Source organism: Ceratotherium simum, chromosome 25 (assembly GCF_057802395.1).
Source record: "Ceratotherium simum simum isolate JZ-2026a chromosome 25, ASM5780239v1, whole genome shotgun sequence".
In the NCBI taxonomy this organism is placed as follows: Eukaryota; Metazoa; Chordata; class Mammalia; order Perissodactyla; family Rhinocerotidae; genus Ceratotherium; species Ceratotherium simum.
Window position 1 is genome coordinate 3289575 of NC_141924.1, and position 20332 is coordinate 3309906.

The following is a 20332-nucleotide window of genomic DNA, read 5'->3' on the forward strand; positions in this document are numbered from 1 at the left end:
GGCCCAGATGGTGCATGACCCACGTCGGGAGATGGAAACTATAGGGGGTCCTCTGGGCTCTGCTGCGGACGCGTGACCATCAGTCAAATGTTTGCCCTCTCTGACCTTGACCTTCATTCATGTGGTGTCCTGTTCAAAATGAGGAGCAAAGTGCAGTTACCGCCCCAGGACAGCCAGTTCTGCACACACCCACTGACCCTCAGAAGGGCAGAGAGGCCAGACCCTAGCCGGCCTCAGCTCTGCTCTGCCACCCCTGGGCCTTTGCCCTTCCTCTTCCCTCTGCCTGCCTGCCCCACACACTGTCTCTTGTCAGCTTCCTCAGTCCAGCTCAGCTGCCAACTCCTCCAGGAAGGCTTCCAGATTTCCTCCTCTTTCTGCCACAGCAGGATGGTATTTGCTCTGGCTGGTGATCTACACCCCTCTCAGCAGCTTACACACAGAACCTGCCCTGGAAAGGCAGTGACCATCACCTACACCCCAACCCCAATCAGGACAGAGGATGCGGACCAAGGATCTGGGACACCCAGGAGCCACAGCCCTGCTGTGACATGTGCCACCCTCCCAGGGAGTCCCACATGCCTGGCCCTGGGCCCGGGCCTCATTTGGGGAAATGTTTGAGCTTTGATCTTCATCCCCTTCTCCACTTAAATATCCCCACTGTCCCAGGAGAAACAAGATAAACTTTGAAACAGACATTCAAGGCGTCAGACCTACGAAGCCCCAAGTCAGATTTCCATGTGTCTGTGCAAAATATTCAGCTCCCTCTCCTGTGACTCTCAGAGAAGGCGGTTCCTCTGCCTCCGTGGTGTGAGGCCCCGACTTCCCCGAGGCCCCAGGCCTGAACCCACACGTCCAGGACACTTTCCCCCTCAGTCCAGCTGCTGCTGCAGGAGGAGGGCCACGGGCAGAAGAGTCCCCGGCGGGTGGACAGACCCAAGTCCTGGGCCCGGCTCTGTCCACACGCTGTGGGGTTCCAGGTAGGTCCCGCCTCCTGGATCTCAGTCTCCCCATCTGTAACACGTGGATGCTTCCATCCTGAGAGGGTGCTGCTGCCTGGGGTCCTGGGTCTCTGCACCAAGGGATCTCAGTGGCAGCCTCGGGCTGTGCCCATGGGACCCTCGAGGCCCGTCAGCAATTGGGTGAATGGGCCTGGCCTCCACCCACACCGACCGGGACACAGCTCCCTGACCCTCCACTCATCTTCCCAAAGCCCAACGCAACACAGCCACCTCACTGCTCCAGCTCTTCCGTCTCATGATGGCACGCACCACACAGCACACACATACATACTACACACACCATACACACCACACAGCACACACACATGCTGGAATGGCATCTCATCTGTGAGCCCCACCGAGACAGCAGCTCCAGGGAGGAGCTGGGGGACTCAGTGAGGGAGGGCACTTGACCCCCAGGCCCACGGTCCTGGGAGACGTGCTGAAGGGGGTCAGCATCTCAGGGGTTGCGGGCTGGGCTGTGGCGCTGGGCAAACGGAGGCCTTCCCGTGGCAGCCCCTGAACTCGGGCAGTTCCCCCGCCCGTCTCCTCTCTGTGGTGGGAAGAGGGGACCGCAGCCACTCGGGGCTGCCCGGGAGGTACCCCGGCCGCTGCCTGTCTGTTCTCACCCCCGAGGCCGGCACCACCACGCTGTCAGTACACGTCACCCGGCATCGCGGCTCCTGCCCATGCTGCAGGCTGTCCCGCGTGGACCTGGACTGCAGCTCACGGAGGAAAAGCCACGCCCCTGACGTTCCGCTGGGACAGGGCAGACCCGACACAGAGGAAGCAGGCAGGCCCACAGTTCAGTCCCGACCCCCGCCAGCTCCGGACCCGTTGCTGGATAACAAACCACCCCAAACTTAGCGCAGAGCAGAACTGTGCTCTTCACCCCTGGCTCGGGGTCAGGGCCTGGAGCAGGGCCCAGAGCACAGTGCATCTCTGCCCACCATGCTGGGGCTCAGTCGCCCTCCGCGCAACTCCTCACAGCGGGGAAGCTCAGGCTGGCCAGACGCCTCACACACAGTCCAGGGCTCCAAGAGACCAAGGGCAAGCGGCCAGGGCACTTAAACACGAGGCCCAGCCCTGGCTCAGCGTCTCATCCACACACCCTTGGGGCAGAGTGGCCAAGGCCATCCAAGGGGAGGGGCGGCGTGTCCAGGAACCTGTGGCCCGTCTTTAGTCCACCAAGCCTTTGTGCTGCCAATGCACAGTCCCTTCCCAAGGTCAGCGCATTATCCTGCAGTACCAGGGCTGTCGCCCATACCCCCGCCTCTGTCCCAGGAGAAGACAGGTGGCACCTATGGAGCGCCTGTGCATGCCGGCCAGGCTCTGAGCTCGGCGCATGGCATGCGTCATCTCTGTTCTCTCGCTCGTGCCTCACACTCGGACTCCAGCAGAGTGGAGGAGGGGCCCTTGTTCTCCTCGTCCAGAGGAGGGGTTACGTGGAAATGCTGAAGCCACGGCGGCTCCATGCACAGTCCCCGGCAGCTGCTGGGGTGTGAAGCCTTCGCTGGGACTAAAATCCCGGTTGGCCAGATTCTCTCAGATCTCTTCTTGCTTCTCCAGACCCCAGCACTTTCCTCAACGGAGAATGCTTCCCAAGACGTCCCTGGAGCCCCTCCTCTCTCACGGAAGCTGGGGGGAAGTGAGGGGCTTCTCTAACTTGGGGGTCACACAAACTAGGCTGTAAGCTGCGGAAGGTGGGACCTCTGGCACCGGGCAGCAAAGAACTGTGACCTCACATCATAATGGCCCCATGAGCTCCCTCGCCCTCAGTAGGTGTGGGGGACAGACACCCTGCCTGCTGTGCCGTGTGAGTCATCAAATCCGTTCACAGATACTGGTGTTGACAGATGGAGGAATGAGTGGATACTCGATTGGGGCGTGGGGCACCCCTCTGCCTTTGAGGCCTGACTCAGTTCTCCAGTGGGTCACCTGTGAGGACACAGGGCACCGACCCCACTCCCCACCTGGAGTAGGTTATATGGTGGCCCCCAAAAAGATATGTCCACAGCAGAACCTGTGTGTGTGACCTTATTCGGAAAAAGGGTGTTTGTAGATGTAATCAAGTTAAGGATGATGAGAAGAGATCATCCTGGATTACCCACGTGGGCCCTAAATCCAATGACAAGTGTCCTTACAAGACACAGCAGAAGGGGAGAAGACACACGGTGGATAGAGGCACAGGCCATGTGACAAGGGAGGCAGAGACTGCACGATGGGGCCGCCTGGGCCAGGGGCCACCAGAGGCTGAGGGGGCAGGAAGGATCCTCCAGTAGAGCCTTGAGGGGGAACGTGGCCCTGCGACAACTTGATTCTGTACTTCTGGCCTCCAGAACTGTGGGAGGATAAATATCTGTTGTTTTAAGCCTCCCGGTTTGCTGTAATAGGTTACAGAAGCTACAGGAAACCAATACACTGTCTGACATGCCCCAGGGTCACTGGGTGAGGTCATCCCCCACTGGAAATCAGCACAGACTTGGGGGGTCCCTCACCGGAAACCAGGGTGAGAAGAGCGGCCCTTTCCAAGGCCGTGAATCCTCTGTGGGGTCTGGAGAAAGGCAGGCGGGGCAGGGCTCCTTGGCCTTGAGAGAATCACTGAACCTCTCTGACCCAGGTCACAGAGCGGGGAGGCCCACGCGAGACTAGGAGTTAGAAGCGTTAACATAGCACGTGACAAGCCACAGCTGCTCAACTCAGGACAGCTGTTGTCGCCAGAGGTTTAAAAACGAAACAATGAGAGGAGTGAAGCCGAGGCCAGTGAGAACCATCGACCAGCTCAATAAACTGGAAAACAGCTGTGACATAAATAAAACCCACACCAATCAAGGGAGGGAAGGAGCCAGCCGGCCATTTAGTATTGATAAACAGCTCATTAATATGAAACTTTGCTCCATTTAGCATTTCTTATTGCCAATTAGCAGTAATGTCTCCACCACACTTCAGACAATTGCAAATTAATGGTTATCTGTTCCCCCCGGACAAGCGTGGCAGAGGGCTTCTGTGGGGTAGCCCTGAGCTGACCGTCGGAACTTTGTAGAATACTGCTCACGGAGTAGACACACCTGCCATGACGGAGTGCTGGGTAGGAAGGCACCGAGCGCTGGAAACTGCCCAAATCCTCAGAGGTGCAGCTGCAGGAACATTGCTGAGTTCCCAGCCTGCTTTTCAAGCCAGCCACCAGCTCCCATCTCTGTCCCCAGGTGATTAATGATGGCACGTTGGTGTCACAAAGTAAACAATGGAATTGTGCAACCAAGAGTTATGGGGGAAATAAAGCCATCTCTCTCCTGGCCCAAACAGATAGCAGGAGTTATGGCAGGGCATTAAGCATCCTTTGCAGGGCAGAAATACATTGATTTGCGTTTAATGCATCAGGCTGTTTACATGGTTGGTTATTGGAAAACCTGACCAAAAAAATATAGCATGCATTTTTGCAGCTTGTCCACAGTAGGGGGTTCCTGGCAAGGTCTCCTGGTCCTGGAAATGTGGAAGATGCCTGTCGAGACTGGATGGGCAAGTCAGACCTGGGTTCCAGCTCCCCAGTGCGGCCGCTGAGAGATGAGCCACTGCAGCCAAAATTGTGTCACTTCTCAGAGCCTCGGTTTCCCCATCTGTACAATGGGGCTATAGCTTATCAGCTGATCAAAAGTTCTCAAGCAAGAAGAAAGTGTTTCCTTATCTACAAGGAGGGGCTGACTGACCTGCGGGGAGGCACTGCATGTCCAAACCAGAGCCACTGGGCAGCGAGTCCCCCCCACCTCACCCCAGCCCAGGCCCCGTGGGGTACGTACTGCGCCTGTGCATGTCCCCCCAAAGCCTGCACCAATGCTTGTGCACATACACAGACTTGCACCTCCCAGGTGAGGACAGGTGTGTACACACAGAGGTGCAGACACCGTCACTCTCCAGTTCCCACAGCACATGACTCACAGTCCTAAGGGGCTCCTTATAGGTCTGCCTTCTCTGGAGACCTGAGTTCTTGGGAGCAGGAACCCCCCCACCCAGGGCTCATCTCTGAGCCCCCAGCAGCAGCCCAGGGCCAGGCACACAGTGGGCAAGGCAAACATTGATGGGTGAGGGACACGTTCTTAAATAAATCCGTAAGAGGGAGAGCCTCATACACCTGCCAGAGGTACGTACACACCCACACACGTGCAAACACACACACCCGCATGGCCAGGCCTTTCTCCACCCACCCCACAGCGTGGCCCCACCTCTTTCCCTGCCCTGCCCAGCTCACCTCCAGCTTTCGGCTCCTATACCACCCACCTCGGTGTCTCCCACCTTCCAGGCTTCCTGCCCCTGTGCACACAGTGGGCGAGCTCCTTCCTCTGCCCACGCAGATTCCCCATGGCCTCAGGCTGCCTGTGGGGCCGGGTCCCTCACACCGCTGACGAGCTCTCCTCCATCTGTCTCGGCGCCCTTCCATCCTCCTGGGGGACAGAATCAAGAGACACTACTGACTCCAAATCAATGAGGATGGCTCTGCCTGCTCTGAGGGCTGGGGTCCGTATGTTTCCCGTGGCCGCTGTAACAAACTGCTACAAATGTAGTGGCTTTAATGACACAAATTTCCTGTCTTGCAGTTCTGGAGGCCAGAAGTCAAAAATCAGCCTCACTGGATTAAATCAAGCTGGCTCCTTCTAGAAGTCCTGGAGGAGCGTCTGCTTCCTTGCCCTCCCAGCTCCTAGAGCTGTGCTCCTTGCCTTCCTCGGCTCATGGCCCCATCCTCCATCCTGAAAGCCCACAACGTGGATCTTCACACTCCCCTCTGTTCCTGTGTCACATGGCCCTCTTCTCTTCTGAAGTTGCATCTCCCTCCGCCCCTTACTTATGAGGACCCTCATGATGACATTGGGCCCACCGTACAATCCAGGATCATCTCCCATCTCAAGATCCTTAACTTATTCACATCTGCTAAGTCTCTTTTGCCAGTAAGGTGCCGTTCACAGGTTCTGGGGATTGTGGTGTGCCTTTGGGGGTCATTGTTCAGCCTAGAATATAGCCACAGTTCTGCAAAAAGCTGGGGATCCTCAGGCCTGGGGAGCCAGAGCCCTTTCTTCCAGTGAGGTTCTGGGAAGGCCTGGGTCTCAGGATCGTTTATCCTGGATCGTGAGGCCTGGGCACAGACGCACAGTTTTTTGTTAACTAGAGAATGCTTGAAACTCTCCCACGTGCCCCCAGCCCTCCCTTCGCCTGGCCCAGAGGCAGCACGCTCTGGCCCCTGTGAGCTTTCCCAGCCCCACCTCCCACCCTCCACTCCAGCTACGCCACCCCTGCACACACCACAAGTTCCCCCACCCCCTGCCCCAGCGTGCCCTCTCTCCAGGGTGCACTCACCCCAATGCAGCACAGGCGAACTCCTATTCCTCCTTAAAGACCCAGCCCGAGGGCTGCCCTCGCAGCCCAGGTTAGTGATTTCCTCGTCTGGCTTGGTCTCAGCATCTTTATTTTTTTATTTTTTTTTAATTTTTTGTTTATTGCAGTAACATTGGTTTATAACATTGTGTAAATTTCAGGTGTACATCATTATACTTCTATTTCTGCATAGATTACATCATGTTCACCACCCAAACACTAATTACAACCCATCACCACACACATGTGCCGAATTATCCCTTTCGCCTCTCAGCATCTTTAAATGTACAGCCCGTTTGCTCTAAGGAGGTTTTGCTCGTCTCCCTGTCTCCCAGCTGGACTGTGAGTCTTGAGCACAGACAGCAGGGCGATGTCTCCCTCCTCTGGTACCCCTGGAACATGCACAGGGCCTGGCCCATCTAGGCACATGAGCATACGAGCATACTACATGTGAGGGAGGCAGAATTTCTAAAATGCACCCCCAAAGATGTGCCCCCTAACCCCCAGAACCTGTGAACATGATACATCACTCCTGGGCCTCTTTTATGTTATATGCCACCATTGACCCTGAGAGAGAGAGATTATCAGGAGGGCCTGACCTAACCAGGTGAGCCCTTAAGAGCAGAGGGCTTTCACTGGCTGAAGGCAGAAGGGAGAGACATTTGAAGCAGGAAAAGGACTCAACATGCCATTTCTGCCTTAAAGATGGAGGGGCCATGTGAGAAGAAGCTTGGGTGGCAGTGAGCAGCCCTGGCTGGCAGCCAGCATGGAAACAAGACTTCCAACCTACAGCCCCAGGGGCTGGACTTGGTCAATAACCTGAACGAGCGAATCCTTCTCCAGCCTCCAGACGAGAGCAGCCCGGCAACACCTTGCGGTCAGCCTTGTGAGCTCCAGAGCACAAACCCAGTACAGCTGTGCGGAACCTCGAACCTATGGAACCAGGAGCCGGCAAATCGGTGTTGCTGTAAGTCACTACCCGTTTACTGTAACGCAGCACGGAAACCTAACACAACAAGCCCACACACTCAGAGAAGCATGCGTGTCAATGAGAATCCTAACTCTGCATGTGGAGAAGGTCATGTCAGCCTGATGGGGCCGTGTACACACACACATGCCTGGACTTCGCACACCTGGGTGACAGTGACCACATTCGGGAGCTGCAGAGCCAAAGTCACAGCCTGAGACCCCGCCCTTTGCCCTCCCCAGTGCCCCTGTCTCTGCCCACCCAAGGATGATGCCTGGCACTTGGATCCTGTGAAATGTCCTGAGAGCAGCATGAGACTGAGCCTCTGGAGAATCCTGTAGCTACCAAGACCCCACCTGACCAGCAGGACCACAGACACTGCCCTGGGCCTTTTAATCGTTCCTCAGGCCCAGGTCCCCAGAAGAGTCTAGAAAAGGCACATCTATGTCGGCAGGCTGCACACGCACACCAGACCCGGTCTGCCCCTTCCCTGCTGCCCTGCCACCACCATCTGTGTGCCAAGCTGCCTGACTGGGCCCAGCACATTGTGAGGACACTTTTCATGGATCTGGAATCAGGCATCCAGACACAAGTCCTGGCTCAGTCCTCCTGGCCGCAGGGCCCCGGGCGGAGCTGTAGTTTGCTGCGTGCATTACTGAGAATGAATCCCCGTAGGGCCCGTGGCCTGGGTCTGGCAACAGAATACACAGCACATGCTCAGGACATGCGGGGTATCATCCCAGTAACATCTCAGACTCAGGGACCTCAGGCTCAGGACCCCCGGCCCTTGCCTCAGTCACTGCTGGGTCCCAGAATCTGAGGCCCTTGGCTCCGTGTGTCTCCCGTGGTTCACATCCACAGGAAGGGCCCCGTGGCATCTGTGGACTCAGCCTCTCAGGGGCCCGTGAGGAAACCGAGGCCTGAAACGTTCTCAGTAATGTTCCCAGATTGCATTCCTGACGAGGTGCAGACCCGGGCTCTACATGGATTTTGCTCCTGAATCCCACATCCTGTGTTGGTGCAACTTGGTGGAATGTGCCCGGGACTTGGATGTAGCAATCCACGCCTTGCCTTCACCATGTTCTCGCCCCTCCCCAGTGGGATAAGTCCTCCCACTGTTCAGCCCAGGGTCGGGGCTCGGTCACTCAGGTCGGGGAGGTACCTCCCCTGGGCCCCCAACCCCGGATTCTCTCGCCCTTTAACAATCATCACTCAGTGTGGAGCTGCTGGCTCCCGGGCCTGTCTCCACCATCAGACTGTAGCTGAGAGGGAGCCCCTCCTTCCCTGCTCTGCATTCCCAGAGCCCCGCACCCTCACTCAGCCAGCATCAGCAACGCTGGCCACCTGCCCAGGACCAATCCAACGTTCGCCGAGCTTCAACCACAGGCATCTTCAAAGTGCCTCGGAGGGACCTTCCTCCTGGGGATGCTGTGCTGCATCAGAAAGTAGCTAGTGCAAGATCTGGAGCGTGGAAGCACCTAGAGCGACCACCTAGTTTGGGGTCTGGCCCCTGGCACTCCCCTCATGCTCAGTGCATCTGCTTCTGTCCCTGCAACAACGCTCTGCATGGGCTGGCACAGCTTTGCAGATCAGCTCCCCCAAGGCCAAGTGTGGCCTCATGACTGGGGAGGGAAGGGATGGAGAGGAGAATGGAGGGAAGGGTCCACTCACCTGGGGAGTCTCTAACTGGCTGTGGCTGACACCGGTCTCAGTGGCCCTATCAAATGCCCTCTAGAATGGCCCCTTAGCAGGGTGGTTGGGAACAACAAGATGTGGTCAAACCCAGGCCCCACCATGATCCCACCTGACAAGGGGCAGGCATCTCGGACCCAGACCCCAGAAAAGGAACAGGCTTTGCTCACATTATGACTTTATGCTGTCTCCAGTTGAACACGTGCCAACGGAGCGGCCACAGTTCGGCCTGCGTCCATCTCCACGAAGCCCAGCAGGATATAGATTTTGTGTCAAAACCCTTCCGGTGTGGCTGGCCTCACCAGGGCCACCTCAGCTCCCAGCCAAGACCCTTCCTTCCATCTGAGAATGAAATCAGGACCCCGAGGCGTCTCTGCTCCTGTCACTGCCCCTCCCACAGAGTCCCCTCATTCTAGGTAAACAGAGTGGCCCGGGCAGGGTGGGGGACAGTTAGGCCAGGATTAGGGGAAGCAGCTTCCACAACAGGGTTAGACACTGCACCCACCAATTTTGTTGGCAAACTCGGCTTAAAGCTGCCCCCTAGACATTCCATCCAATTATTTAAATCCCAGCCTCTCTGCTCGCTATGAAGATTGGACAGGATTGGACATTTATTAGCTAACTGAATGGCTGTAATAAGATAGCAAATCCAAAGGAGCAGAAAATTAAATGTTCTTGAGTTATCTTATTGAAATTTCCCTTCTACGGCTTTTATTGGAGGCGACAGCGCCAGAATTTCAAAGATGCATTTTAAGAGACTTCTTTATGGGGTTAGCCTGTGAACGCTGAAGCCGTCAAAACGAGAGCAGCCAGCGAGCCGTCGGGATGGCTGCCTCTGGGCGAGGAGGAGCACTCTCTCGGCTGCTCGCTGGCATCTGGTGGCTGGTCCAGACCTCCCTCCCGGTCCCCAGGGGGTTGAGAACAAATAGCAGTGTGCCGGCTGACGGGTCTGCTGATGCAGACGTTGCGTTTTATTAGGAGAGTTCACTATTTTATTCATTGAATTTTGATTACTTATTATCATAAGTAGATACATTGATTTCATAAGAAAGGCAGGAAGACTAAACCACAAAATGAAGCTGCTGTCGACTCTCAGGCGCAGGCCGCCTTCCAGAAAGCAAGGACTCTACTCAAGCACGGATGCTCGTCTTGATGGAGACACAGTGAAGTCGTTAGGGAAGCCGTCCACAGGCTCCCAAGATGGAAGGAGCCCTCAGGAGCTGGCCAGCCAGGGAGGGGGCCCAAGGGGCACCATGCATGGGACTGTTTGAGACCCCACTGTCAGAGGCCATGCTCTCCTCGGGGCAGAGACTCCTCGGGCAGGACTGAGTGGGCCCTGCCAGGCTTCCCCACCCCATGTCGACCTTTCTAAAAAATGTAACTCTATCCCTCATAACTGTTTCATTTCCCCCGGCAAACCATGTGGGGTAAAGAATAGTGGGTCTCCCTGGCCACCTGCCCAGGCCCACTCAGTCCCTTCCCCTCCCATCCGCCCCCCCCCCACCACCACATAGCTCCTTATCAGCTGTGCCACCATTGCCTACCTGCATGTCTGTGCCCCATCTGACCCTGGGGCCCTGGGAGGGGGGCAGCCACATCTCCTTCATTGCTGCCTCAGGTCCTGGCTCAGAGGAGAGGCCCAAGACGTGTTTGTTAGTTAATGGGGTGATTGAAGGACAAGCTTTTTGTGGTCCAACTAGGGAATACCTTGAATGCCAAACAGAAGATTCACACATTTGTTCTTCGAGTGACGAGGGGGCCTTAGGAGGCATTTGGGCAGGGAAGCAATGTGACTTCCTGAGCCTGCTACAGTGGCTCAGGAAACGTACGAGGTCCGTCTCCAAAGATACGCTGAGTGTTTACGTGTGACAGCGGTGAGTGAGGCCCGAGGGCACACCCACGGATCAGGGCAGCCCCACCCCAAGCAGCTCCCAGGGTCAGGGAGCCAGAGTGCAAGCCACCAACAGTAACTTAGTGTGAGGTTTCAGTGGGGGTCGTGAGATTCGGCAGTGTGACTGCTGCTGGGGGCGTGGTGGTGTCAGGAAAGGTGTCACAGGAGGAGGACTCTGAACTCGAGCTTGGAAAATCCGTTAGGCACTCACCAGATGTACTAGTTTCCTGTGGCTGCTGTAACAGATATTTATTCTCCCACAGTCTGGAGGCCAGCAGTCCCAGATCAAGGTGTCGGCAGGGTTGCTTCCTTCTGGAGATCTGGGGGACAATCCATTCCATGCCTCTCTCCCGTCATCTGCTGTCACGGCGTCCTCGGCCTTCCTTGGCTTGTGGACGCACCGCCCCAGTCTCTGCCTCCGTCTTCACGTAGCCTTCCCCCTGTGTGTGTCTCTGTCCTCTCTTCTTCCCATAAGGACATAGTCATTGGATTGAGGATCCACCCTAATCCAGGACCATCTCATCTCAACATCCTTACCTAATTACATCTGCGAAGATCCCAGTTCCAAATGAGGACACATTCTGAGGTTTCTGGTGGACATGCATTTTTGTGGGGCATGACTCGACCCCATCCACCAGGTAAACAAGATGAGACGGGGGAGGCCCTACCAGACAGCACCTAGGGCATGGTGTATCCAGGAAAGGACAGGCCACTGGTCCCCTGGGCTATTCCAGAAAGGGTGGAGAACCCCCCCAGTGGTGGCAAGGGGAGGAGGAGGGTGCAATGCCCGGATTTGATGCACCAGAAAGTTATCTGCGTGAGTTTCCCTGAGAACTTTTATGAAGCTGCCTCCATCTGACACCCACGCCAGCATTCTGTTGACGCCTGCTAAATCTGCCCACACCCGGGGCTGGGAAGAGTCATTCTTGCTTGTGCGTTACACAAGACATCTGTAAATTGGATACTCTTTTCCTCCCTTTAAAAAATAATTTCCCTCAACCACGATACACAGACAATTTTACAACGAGGAGTCCCGGCCACGAGGCTGGAAATGCTGAGTGTGAGTGGAAAAGGCAGATGTGAAATGATCCCCCAGCCACTGAGGTGCTTTCTGGAAAATGCAATCAAATACTTGATAACCTGCTAATAGTATGGTTATTAAACAGGCTGCCTTCATCTCTCCCAGAGAGCAAGAAAATGCACAAGAATTTGCAACACAATGGAAAATAGGAGATGATGAGAATGGGCTTCTTGTTGTTCATATATACAGCACTTTACATTTCTAAAGGGTTTGTGATCTTCTTTGAGCTTCTGACACCCCCAGCGCCCCCAAAGCTTCCCTCCAAGGGCCTGAATGCTGATGACCCTCTGACAGAAGATCCTCTCCCCACCCCCACTCACCCCTTCCCTCCCCCTCCAGGCAGGGCAGTCCTGGGAGCCCAGGAGCCAGGGACACTTGCAGACCTGCCCTCAAGCTGACCCCTGGGGAGCTGGTCGGGCTCTGCACTCCTCGGGGAGTGAAAATAGTGCCGTCTCCTAAGGCTGTGATGGTGAGGCAAGGAGATGGTAAAAATGGATAGTGCTCAGCCGAGGCTCTGCCACGTGATGAGTCTCCATAAATGTCAGCATCCATTACCAGTTAGATTGGCCGGGATCAGGGCCTCGAGACTTTAAAATTCACTCATTCACTCATTCATCAGAATATGCCAAGCTCTCTGCTAGACACAACAAGAGATGTTAGTGTTCAAAGGGCTCCCATGGTTCAGCTGGTCCAGCATCCCTCCTCCACACTGAGCCTTCATCTTCCCACCATGGCCCACAATTTACAGATCAGTAAATTGAGGCTCACAGAAGCACGTGACTGGGCAGGTCACATGACCAGTCCTTGGCAGGGTAGGCACAAGAATCCTGCTGTCTTGAACTCTGCTTTCTCCAGCCACTACCACCCCAAATGCAAGCCTCTGGTTATACCATCCCACAGAGGGAGGCTCTTTCAGAGTCTGTATAAGTGAAGTTCCCCAGTACCTTCCCACCCATTAACCTGCCCATCACCACCCCCAACGCACACACCTAACCCTTCAAAAGGAAAGCTACATGACAAGGAGTGTCAGGATGCTCTCAGGACCAGCACAGTGCCTAGAGCAGAGTGCACAAGAAGGGATGCCTACAGGATAAACAGATGAAGGAGCAAGAGCCTCTTTTCAGTGTCTTTCTCTTGCCTGGGATTATTCTGGGCCATGGTGTCACAAAGCTGCATCATTCTCACCCCTCCATTCTCACCTTGGCCCCGACAAGCTGGTGACTCCATGAGCTACAGCCTTCACTCAAGGTTGGTCCCCTACAGCAGCAACATCCACTCTAGTGATCTCCATAGCAACCTCTGGCTCTTACAGAGGCATGGCTGATACAGTTGGAAGTATCATGGTCTCTATTTACAGATGAGGAGACTAAAGCTCCCTCAAGTCACTGGTTTTCCCAGGCTCACACAGCTGCAATCTCAGCTCAAACCTGGATCTGCTTCCTGTGTGTCCTGCTTGCTACAGGCAATGGCTTCCCTTCCTACTTAATACAACGAGCCCTCATGAAAGCACTCAAATGCTACTGGAGTGATTTGATGCCTTCCATTTTGTTTTAAGACAATGCTCTAAAAAACACAAGAAAGTTCAGAGTGGGGTACAAATGGAAAGGAGGAACTCTGGAAAGAGCCTTGTGGGTTGGATGGGAATTGATGGTATTGTTGTGAACTCATGGTTTTCAATATATAGAGACATGCAAATAAAAACAAATGCAAATGCATATATATGTGCCTATGTATACATACATACAAGCTTTGTTCCACTGAGAGGATCTGACAGCTGTGACATCCAGCAGCAATGAGCACACTTCATGCCCAATCTTGTCCAAATACCATCCTCCACTAAAAGAACCAGGACTCTTTGAAGAAATGGTAGATTCCAGGACTGGGACAGAGAAAGTACAAGTGGAGGCTGAAATATCTTGGCGTGCCAGAGTGTAAGGAAGGGCTCAAAGAAAGATGGGAACACATCAAAAAGACACAGAGATGACTTCTTCTACCAGGGACTGAATTTATACTCCCCCCTAAAAAAATCCAAAAAATGGACAACATACATGAAACAATGGTTTTCAAGGCACTAGACAGTAGACAACAAAAGAGAGTGATGCTGAGAGATGAAAACAAATGAGGATCCTTATGATTGTCCCAGTTTACAACTCTGAGAGTTTCCTGGCCAAGATTCTTGAGGGTGCACCCAAGTGGAGCCCAGCGGACTCCTTGAGTGGAGGAAACAGAGCAGAGAGTCTGGGGAAACCCAGGTGGACAGAGTTCGTTGACAGAGTACACAGAGGAGAGTATGACTTCTGCAGGAATTCTGGAGATCTGCAGAGGGTCCCCTCTGTTATCCAGCTGAAGATTGATCAGCACATTCATGTGTGAGGAAATGATCCGAGGCCAGAGAAAGAGGACTAAAGGGGACAATGACCAATGCACACACATGGCTGGAAATTGTGCTGCCCCACAAGCCAGAATGGAAAATCTCATTTTTCACCAAACTTTGGGTTGGTCCCCAGAAGAGTCTGGCCTCCATAGTGGAGAATAATCAGGTCTGGACTGAGCACTGTTCCAGTTCCCACCTAACAAGCCTTAGAGCAGGACCTGAAAGGATCAAATGCTTTCAAGTAACTTAACTGCATCCCAGAAAAAAAGCTCAAGTATATTTCTAAGAATACAAAATATCCAGCATCAAACAAGACAAAATTCACAGTGCTTGGCGTCCAACCCAAAATTACCAGGTGTGCAAAGAAGTAGGAAAATATCACCCAGATGAGGAAATGATTGATGGAAACTAATCCAAAACTGGCATGGATATTAGAATTAGCAGAGAAGGACATTAAAATAGTTGTTATGACTGCATTCCACATGTTCAAAAAGTGAATTCCATATGTTCATGAAAGATGGAAAACAAATGTCCCAAATTGAATGTCTAGAGATGAAACTACAAAGGATGAGATGAAAAACACACTGGATAAGATTAAAGATTAGTGAACTTGAAGATGTAGCAATAGAAACTATCCAAAATAAAACAGAGAGAAAAGCGGGTCTTTAGAAAATGAACAGCATCCGTGAGCTACAGGACAGCTTCAAGCAGCCTAACAAATGTGTAATTTCAGTCCCTGAAGAAGAGGGTCGTGGGAGAGGAAGGGAGAAAGAGAAAATGGTTGAAGAAATATTCCAAATTTGATGGTAACTATAAACCCTCAGATCTGAGAAGTTCAATGAACCTCGAGCACAAGAAAGATGAAGAAAACAACACCAAGACACATTGTAATCAATTTTCTCAAAACCGGTAATAAATAGAAAACCTTAAAAGCAGTCAAAGATACAAAACAAGTTATATACAAAGGAACAAATAAAAGTGTGATAGCAAATTTCTCCTCACAAAAAATGCAAGCACGAAATTTCCCATCAAAAATGAGGCAAAAAATAAGTGTTCAACTTTCATTCTTCAAAAAGAAAAAGAAAAAAGATGCAAGAAGACAGAGAAGCAGCATCTTTAAAGTACTGAAAGGAGAAAACTGCCAATCCAGAATTCTATACCCATCTAGTATATCATTAATACAGGATTTCTGCTCTTCCCGCTTCTATTTGACAATTCACTGGAGATACTAGCTAGTTGAATAAGGCAAGTAAAAGAATAAAAGGCATCCCAGATTAGAAGGGAAGATGTGAACTGCAACATGATTGTCTATGTAGAAAATTGGATTAAATCTACCAAAAAAACCCTACTAGAATTAATAAGTGAGTTTAGCAAGGTTATAGGACATAAGACCAACACACAAAAGTCTATTATATATCTATATATTAGTAACAATCACATTTTGAAATTTTAAAAAACAATGATATCTACAATAGCATAAAAATATGAAATAGGGATAAATCTGACAAAAGTTGTGAGATATCTATGAACTCAAAACAAAACACTGTCAAGAGAAATTTAAAAAGACAAATATATAGAAAGATATACCATGTTCATTCATTGAAAGACTCAGTATTGTTAAGATGTCAATCCTACCCAAATTGATCTATGGATTTAATATAATACCAATAAAAAAAAAACCCAGCGGTTATTTTGCAGAAGTTGACAAACTAATCAAAAATTTCCACGGAAATTCAAAGGACCTAAAACCACTACACAACTTTGCAAAACAAGAACAAAGTACAACTAAAATTTCCTGTGTTCACTGCCTTATTCATGTAATTGTGGCGTTATATTTTTCAAAGATGCCCCCAACAGTATCTCCCATCCCACATGTTCTTCTTGTATAACCTTGACACTCCTCCCATTAAGTGATGAGGTCTATCCCCTCCCTTTGAGCATGGATTGGTCTTTGCGACTACCTTAACCAACAGAGTGTGGTGGACGTGACACCTGAGGCTAGGTCATAGAAATGTCATGCACTTACACCTCGTTTTCTTAGAACATGCAGTCTGGGGAAGTCAGCAACCATGTCAGGAGTCCAATAGCCCTGGCATGGCATGCTCTGGGAAAGCCCAAACTGCCCTCCATGGAAAGGTCCTAAGACTACAGGAAGAGAGAGAAAAACGCCCAGCCACCAGTCCCAGCCACCATCTCATGGCCACACGTGAGAGACCACAAATCTGAACTCCCATTCCTGAATTTCTGATACACGGAAACCATCAAGATTATAGAACGGTTGTTTTATGCTGCTAAGTGTTGAGGTGGTTCGTTACACAGCAATAGCTAACTGGAATGGAGAAGATCCATCATGAATAATGGGAAAGATCAACCTCCCATGATGCATGATAGGAGGTAATGAGAAGTAACAGCATCACATATGTGATATCCTGGCCAAAGGTACATAAGCTGGGTCTGATCATGAGGAAATATCAGACAATCCCAAATTAAAGGACATTCTACAAGATGGCTGGCCTGTAATCTAAAAAAATATCAGGGTTGTGAAAGTTAAGGAAAGACTGAGGAACTGTTCCAGAAAGGTACTAAAGAGACATGACAGGAGGCTTCCATGTCTGGTCCTGGATTGGGTTCTTTTGCCGTCGAAGGACATCATTGGGACAATTGGGGAAACTTAAATAAGGTTTCCAAATGAAGGGGACTATTGTTGCAACTTTTTTTTGTAAGTTTGAAATTGTTTCAAAATAAAAAGGAAAAGAAAAGAAATGGCCTTACTTGTGCTACATTCTGATGAGAAGCCTTGTGTGTGCTCAAGGCTCAGAAAGGAAGGTCATTTCTACTTCATTCAGGCTTTCTTCTCCCAGCCCCGGGGATTCCTCAGGCATCAAGGCTCCGTTTAGACACCTGGACCAAAGAAACACTATAGCCCCATTAGGAAGCTGACTCAGCCACAGAGGTCACAGGTGAGTAATCGGGGAAGAATTCTGGTAGGGGGAAAGGAGCCTCCTGAGGTCATCATTTTGCATATGGCTGTTAATAATGCAACATTGAATCTATTAAACAGAGTGAAAGGTACCTTTGGCCTGTGGGAGAGGACCATTATGCAAATTGAGGCAGAAGCAAGCTTTTAAAAATGCACATATTTGACGAAAGCATCCAGAGTTTTGGTCATTAGTTTCTTTTAAAAATGTTCCCAAGAAAGCATTGTTTCCATCAATTGCCATTGTACAGAGAGCTAAAGATCTGGACTCAAATGAACCAGGGCACCAGCTCCATATTGTTGCTTTATCTACTGTGGGGCATGCCAGTACTGAGGATGCCACTTAGGGTCTCTGAGGCCCAGTGTCCTCACCAGTTTAAAAAAAAAAAAATCCTTTCAGCCCTAATTAATGTTCTGGAATTCTGAGTTTGTGCAGAATCGGCAGAGTGGAACTGTCCAGAGACTGTGGTGCTGAAGCTCGTTGTTGCCCAAGTCCTGGCATAAATGTGCACTCTCTGAAGTGCGTCTCTGGGATCCACCTGTACCGTCCTATCCGTGGGTGGCAGAATGTCTGCTCTGCAGCCATGGAAACAGCTCTCAGAAAAGCAATTAGTGCACAGGTGTGTACTTTAGATCTTCGATATTTTGCATTTATTTATAACTGTAGAAGCAATTAGTCTACATAATGAACTAATCACTTATTGGAATTTGGAGTTCTTTTGGATCTCCATGTAACACATATGTATTGAGCAAAATTTAGTTTTCTAAATGCTTATAATTAAATCAACTCCAATTTCAGTGCAATTAGATTGAGCACAACTATCATAGTAGATTTGGAAATTGCCTTGTGGGTTTTTTTTTTTTCTCCCTTCTACCTACTGATTAAAAAAGTAAAGTTGAATGAGAATATACTAAGGTAAATAATATTTCTTTGGAGAACATTCCATGGGAGCATATATTATCCCTATTTTACGAATGGGAATCTATTTTAGACAAGTTAAGACTAACTTTAAAAATTATTGAGTGCCTATTATGAACCAGAAAATATGTAGTATATTATCTCATTTAATTCATTTGACAACCCAAATATGTATTATCATACATTTACAGATGAAGAAACTTGGTACCACAGAGAGAAGTAAAAGCTAAAGACCATAGTTACTGGTCACCAAAGAAGTGTCTACGTCATTCTTTAACATCTGAAACAATCCTAGGAAGGAGACATTATTTACCTATTTCAGACAGGAAACCAGAAGGTCAGAGATGTTAAGTAACTCACCCAGATTTATTCATAATAAGTGATAGATCTGGGTTTTAGACCCAAATTTAACTGGTTCCAAATCCCAGAATCTTCCCAGGACACTCCAGCAAATTCAGGCTGCCCCAGGGAGCTAACCATTCTGTGTGTCCACCTAGAGAACTCAGACACCTCCAGGATTCAGCTTCCATCATTTCGTGGTCCCCCTACTCCTTCACACAGGGGAAAATTTATAACCTCTTGTGCCACTGGGCCTGGAGGAGAAGCAGGTATTTTTCCTTGCTTATCATTCCTGCTTCCAAACCATTCTCCCTCCCTTCTCCATTAAATACACCAGTTGTGAATTTCATGTATCATACTATCCCACCTACCACCCCTCCTTGTTGAAGCTATCTATTCCTCCCCCAGTCACCACCCCCATTCCTTAAAGATCTCAGCTCCTGTCTCATTGTCTACACAGCTGATATTTCATGATTCAGTCATAATCCTTCCCTCAACTATATCCTCAACTCTCTTTTCCCTCTTTCACTTTATTATCCTCAGTTGGGCCAAACCATATCTCTGCTTTTATCCAACTATCTACCTACTCATGCTTGCACCTGCTCAGATTAGTGTGGCTGGAGAAAAATGCACTACCATGCTGATGGGTCTTACTTTAAATTCTTGACCCCTAACTTTAAGTGGGCTTTTAATGCTGCCCAAAAATTTCTACCAAATTTGCCTAGGTTCATTTTCTTTCCTACTTTCCTAGACAACGATTTTGATTTTCACTGCCTCCTTTCTCCTCAAACCCCCAATACCTCCTCCTAGCTCTCCCTCTCATTCAACAGCCTTGCTTCATATCTCACAGAGAAACCAGAAGCTCTCAGAGGAGACCTGCCCCAAGCCCTGCCTCCACATCTGACCATTTCCTTTATCCGTGGCTGAGCCCTATTCCTGTGGACACGTTCTCCTTGCTCCTAGATATGGTAGCATCTCCATCTACCCGTTGGAATCTGTGCACTTTTACCTAACCTTTTTACCTTTTTACTCCAACAATCCTTCTCTCTTACTTCTGGATCACCATTTTTTCTTGTTCTGCTGGGGGTGGATCATTCCCATCAACCCACAAACATGCTACTATGTCTCCCACTTAAAAAAATTTCTCTTGACTCTGCTCTTTACAGTAAAACTCCTGGAAAGAGTCATCTTTACTTGCTGCCTATGCTTCCCCTCCTCCTGTTTTCCTGTTGAGTCCTCCCCAACAAGACTTTGTTGCTCCCATCACTACCTTTGATAACTAGCTTCAACAAGTCTCCAATGACCCCCATGTGGCCAGATCCAGAGGACAATTCTCAGTCCTTGTTGACTTGTCCCCTCAGCAGCATCCATGACTATTGGTCACTCATTTTCCCTTCACTCATTTTCTTCCCTCGGCTCTCAGGGCTCCACAGTCGCTTGATTTTGCTCCTACTTCTCTAGTCACTTCTACTCCTTAGCTGCTTCCTCCACGCGTCTCTGAACTCTCAGTGTTGGGATGCCCAGGGTTCAGTCCTTGGATCTCTCCTCTTGTCTATCTACATTCATTACTTGGGTGATTTCATCCAGTCCCATGGCTTTACCTTCTTTCTACAAGCTCGTGCGTCCAAATATACTGATTTAGTTTTGTATATCCAGCTGCCTACTTGCAATACCGTAATTTGTCATATCCAATGTAGTATGTCCAAATCCTGATATCCAGCACCCTCAAC